The sequence below is a fragment of the Simochromis diagramma genome, unplaced genomic scaffold (genome assembly GCF_900408965.1).
Source record: "Simochromis diagramma unplaced genomic scaffold, fSimDia1.1 OVJJ01000596.1, whole genome shotgun sequence".
Classification (NCBI taxonomy): Eukaryota; Metazoa; Chordata; class Actinopteri; order Cichliformes; family Cichlidae; genus Simochromis; species Simochromis diagramma.
Window position 1 is genome coordinate 3,505,957 of NW_024387245.1, and position 5,841 is coordinate 3,511,797.

Consider the following 5,841-nt stretch of genomic DNA (forward strand, 5'->3'; position numbering starts at 1 on the left):
AATTCATGATGAGTAAAGGTGCAACAGAACACACACGCCCACGAACTAGTGACCTACTACTGTTTTCACCTTGACAGGATATTCAGTTTTAACATTTATTGATCTCAAGCCTGACATCTGACTCACACACCCTTATCCTGACTGTTGTGAAGGGTTTATCGTCATTTAGGGACACAGAAATCTCACTCAGAACCTGGCCTACAGCGCACACGCCCATGCGATACCACGTGCACACGCGCGCGCGCGCACCCACACACACACACACACACACACACATCAAAAGTCACTTGACTTTTTTTTTTAGGAGACTTTCTGGAGCTCAGCAGTTAGATTTTCATGTGAAATAAAAACAAACATGTGGGAGGCTCAGTTCTACAGAAAATCATTAATCTATTGTCACACTAGTTTAACTGTAACACAATACTTATTTCTACTAAGTCCACAAGTCATGTGGCACCTTGACCCCATGACTGAAAGAGTGTACAATACTGACTCATGAATTTCTACAATGAAAGGTTTTTTAAGGACAATGTCATAGTTTCATGTTAAGACAAAACAAAACCTGTTTGATTCAAACCAATACTAAACTTACATGCACACACTTGCACACATGCATACAAAAGCATTTTGCTAGTTCTTGCTTATGTTGTTTTTTCATCATCTTTATATAGTCACTTGTTTTGGTCTGTTCTCATTTTCTGGATTTACTGTAAAGCACGTACGAGATAAAAATATATTCGACTCACTAGTTTCTAGTGAACCTGAGTCAAAACTACTCTGATTTCATATACAGTCTTCTGCAGCTTTGGGCCTTTTCATGCCTATCAGAGTAAAAACAGCATGGCTGAAATATTTAAACTAGATAAAACATTTTGAATAGTAAATAAACCCTAAGCATACTGTAAATAGTAGAATTAGGATTTATTGTGCAGCTCACGTACTAAAGTTATTCCTGATCGTTGGAGCCAATTTTAAAAAAAGTCACTCGTTCTGTCGTCTTCTACTTTCAAACAAATTCTCTTAATTTTTAAGGAAAGAGAAGTAAACTGAAAATTTTTATTTTTTTTATGGGAAAATATTACTGGGCACAGACCAAGTTGGGAACCCAATTGATTAATCGGTTACATCAGGACAGTATTAACAGTCCTTTATCTAACTTGCAGTATATTGACAAATCAGTTTTAATATATGTATTCATGGGCATGTGAGTGAAATACTATCAAACATTTAAATACGGCGTATTCTCAGACTGAGAACACAGCGGATCACTGTCGAGGGAGACGTGATGCAGAGTCATTTTCTGTTCTTCGGTTTCTACTTTAATTTTCTGGATGACACATAGCAGGTTCTCACTTCTTCTATAGCTGCTCTTATCTGTCAAAGGCAAACCTTTAAATAAATAATTGTAACCCTGTCAAGTAAGTTGAAAAAAAATATCTGCAGCTGTCTTTATGAAGTCCCTATGTATGCATCTCAAGGTGCTTTGATGTGTAACATTTTAAGCCCAACTGAAAACTCTTAAAACTCGTATTTTTAGTGGGTGAAGCTAAATTTGAGCTTATCCCTAACTGTACCTTTACCATTTTAATAATCACTATGAGTGTCACTTAAGCTGCAGTAATTAAATCAACAAAATTCAAAAAAGAAGAAGATATGCTAAGTGCTTCACGGCTAATGTTCAGAGTGGGAATTTTCTGATAAAGTAAATTGTATCAGCACACATCCTTGTCTACTAAGTTAGACTTAGACAAAAAGACTTCAAAAACACTTCACAGCGTGCCGTAAAAAATGTAATCCCTCTATAAGATTCACCAAACTTTTTTCAAATGCATGTTATGAGCTGTCTAACCAAATCACAGGCCGAATTATGCTCTGCACGGATTAAGGACTGCATTTATTATACCACACTTCAGAGTTAGGGTGCACGTTCAGAAAAAAAAAACAGAGGTATGGAGAAAAAAAGTGATCTCAACCTTATCCCAACTATATTCTCCAAATAACCTGTCATATAATTAACTTTATATAAAAAGCTTACCGCTCTCAGCGCAGTCTGCTCTCACCATCTGTTACTATTTGTATTTTTTCATTTTGCAACAAACATTTTTAAAGTTAGGATTAGATTGTTAGTGGATCTTAAATATTAAGAGCTAGCTGCGCAAGAGGCTGTTTCCACCAACAGAAATATGCAAGGCAGCTAATTAATTAATGTGAAGTGAACAATGTATTTCAGAGGACTCCTTCACATGACTGATGAACGGTTTAGATGGGTGTTTACCAAAGGATGAGGCATGAATGACAACTACCTTAAAAACAGTCCATTTTAAATGTATGGGAGTGGGAGTGTGTTTGGCGTTTCTCTACCCGGCAACAGAGAGCTGAGTCATCTCTGTCACAGCACTCCCACGCCTACCCACGCTGCACTGCTCTCAGTCTCTCTTGGCGGTGGAGATGCATGGCCACGGACACGATACCAAAACTAACTGCATCACTTCATTCTGGCCCACAGGTGACAAAAACATACATTTACCGTAAACGGGGGGAGCCTTGGCGGAACAGGGCTGGCATAGGTGGGTGTGAGTGCATTGTGTGTATGTGTCGTGTGTGAGTGAGTGTGCCATCTGACAATACATGGAAACTGATACCACTTATCAAACATTACGAAAAGTGCGTGGACCGAAAGGAGTGTTTGAAAGAGCAGAGAGCAAGAAAGAGAGTGAAAGAGTTGTGTTTCTATGTACATATTTTGACCTTAATTTCATACAGCCCAAAGTGCTTCATAAAGCATGATTAGTATTGTGCAGACCAAGCATGGCCTAACAGTTAGAACTTAATGAAGCTCAAGGTCAAATACATCATTCCAGTGTGAGTAGAGAAATGGCACTGCTGATGCATTTTTGGCATGTTAACAGTTTAAAAGGGATTTACATGTAAAAAGGGAAATCTTTCATCTTAAATGATGATTTAAGCCTAAACATGAGGCAGATGTAAGGCTTCCCAGAAGTCCACATTAACACACTCCCATAATATTTGTCTGATTAAATAACCCCATGTGACCTAACTACCTCCGGGCATTTTGTTTAGCTTGCACAGCTGTTCACTTTATCATGTTTTAATTAGTCGTTCGACTCCTGTTTTCAGCCTGAATGTTTTTGTGCATGGGACACAAATGACAGGTTTGTAACTTCTTGAGCCCAAATTATACTTTCCATGTCCAATGAGCCACAAGGAACTGAACACTGGCAATAAATTCTCCAGCTGCATATCTCAGAGGTTTTGAGCCATGTCACGACATCCACAGGCTGTATACGCGAACAAGACTCAGCATGTCTCCTGTGTTTCTGTCTCAGCATATTACTGGACAGAAACATAGAGCAACTGTCTGCATTTGTCCAAGTGACAACTTTGTACAAAAATACACATCTATGTAGTTAATAAGTTTGAAAAAAGGCTTTTGTAGAACGTTATGTAAAATATTGACTTTGACACTATCACATCAATCATTGGTTAATGAAAAATGCAGTAAGAAACTTTAAGCTGAGCATTTTTGTTGTTGCTATTTTGTTATTTGTATGTGACAAAAGCAGTGAATCTGACTAAGAAACTGAGGGAAACTCATACTGAAGCGATCCATCGATTACAAGCGAAGCCCACCCTAAAGCATACTGTACTTTAACGTCCTTTGGACAAATGAAAGCCATCATTTACAAAATGAACATCATGTTGTCTCAATTACACCTTGGAATTAACAACTGAAACCCTAAACTCATAAGGCTAGTGTTTACTGGCATCATAGATTGAGGGCGCTGAGGGTTATCTTCCCGTTAAAATCTATTAAACTGGGCCTCTACTTGCAAAAGGAAGAGTCGCCCCTTGCTGATCATTGGAAACCATGAAAGTTTAAGGCACTTGCACACTGGCTTCACGTTCCAGAGCTGAAAGATTTTTAGCAAGCACAAAGCTAGAAATGCTCACTGTCCAGCTATCACGTTTTTCACGACATGCGAGACTGTGCCCGCAGCTACAATGATAAATGCAACTCACATTTATTCTGGATAAAATGACCCTTTTTACTGATGCAGTTTGAGCCATTTTGTCTAAAACCTTCCTTATTTATTCAACTTTCATTGCAAAAAATGCTACTCCGTGTGAAAACATGATTTTAGGTGTCTTAGTGGGTTAGAACCATTAAGTTGGTGACTCAAACAAAGAAGTGGCTAAAAATATCACTGCTGCTAATAGATTAAATAGACAAAGTAAAATATGAATCTCTACATTTTTATAGCTGACTTAATCTACACCAAAGAGCTGAGCTCCATTTGCTATACCTGCTAGATAAATAATTTAAACGTCACCTGTCACGAAAATGGCAAACTGGGGTAAAGGCTGTGTGGTGCAAAGCTGAATTAGATCATGAACAAATCTCTCACTTTTTTGGAAGCAATGTACCACACAGAGTACCAGCTCGAATCCCAGTAGCTAGTTCTCCAGTAGCTTACCCAGTTTAGCTTTATATTCGTCCATTTTTCTCACTCAAGAATTTAAATATGCAAGTTTCCATTTGCCACTGAATGCAGCATTAACATGAACTACAGCTGATATAGCTCAATTTTGTGATTTTGGTCAGATAAACAGATACAATTCAACATTTGGTGTGTATATGTTTGTTGTTTCTGTCACTGCAGATCAAACAGCAAAGCAATGCTCAGTTAGCGCTTGATGAAAATAACCTTCTAGTAATCTTCCAGCCTTTATTTACCAATTGATAGTCTAATTACTTTTATTTATTTATTTACTTTTGCAATCTATGCCTCACTGTATGTCTGGCACGTTATAATAACGCTGCAACCTGTGAGGCAATAAAGCCCTCACTTCTAGCTAGCCTACTCAAAAAGGCCTTTCTGTTCATTCAAAATGTGAATCTGGAGCGCAGCATAATGTTTGTGTTTTTCATTTTCCTCCTCATAAGCATGACTTTACACAGCTTACAGATCTTTGCGTCAGTGCAGACTGTGAAACTCCCTCTAACGTCACTAAAATACTCATTCTTGTACACAGACTGATCAAAGTGATTAACGTGCTCCTGATCTGGAACTCTTTGATCCCCTTGTTCCATCTGCAGACAGCTGCTTCAATATCACCAGGAGATATAATACCGCCACTTTCACTTTAGCCCTTTAGAGGTGCGGTCAGTGCGTCACAATATGATTAAATGACTAAGTTTAGAGTTACTGTACATGCCAAGTGCCGAATATAGCCAATATCTGCCACAACCTGTCCGACTGCCAACTAACTCAAAACATTTTTCTTCACAGTGCTATTTACCATCTCTTTCATTCTCCACTGTCCGATTTTTCATTACGTTTCCTATTTTTAACCCATCTCAGCAAAAGGCGAACCTGTGTTTTGCATTCTGTGCTATTTTGTGCTGTAGGAAAATCACTCCGTGTGCTCTATTTTTAAAAAAGCAGCTTATTAACGTCTTTTTCTTTACTTAAGAGGGATAAAACGAACTCAAATGGCCCCGCAATCAAATTCATAAGGTTCCGAAACATTTGTAACATCTTCAGGCTAGTACCTGATTCCTTCCTGCTCTATAAGATTGTATTTTCTCTACTTTTATAAATACACAATGTGTGATCTTTCCTTTACTTTGATCTATTTTACCAAATGTCTTAAAGAAGCAAAGCTTTTCTACAACATCTGCAGAAATTACTACCGAGCGGCACACAGATTAAAATATGAAAGAAGAGAGTTTCCTAGAACTGTGTTTCTTCTAAGTCTGATAAACATCAGTCAGTGCTAAAAAAAACAAAGCTAATGTCCAGCTTGAGGTTTACTTAC

General features: G+C 38.0%; 1 long non-coding RNA gene across 3 annotated transcripts in view; it reads right to left on the reverse strand.

Annotated features, from left to right (window-relative positions):
• LOC120714227 overlaps positions 1-5,841 on the reverse strand; it is a 75,622-nt gene that overhangs the window by 45,534 nt on the left and 24,247 nt on the right. The window lies entirely within an intron of this gene.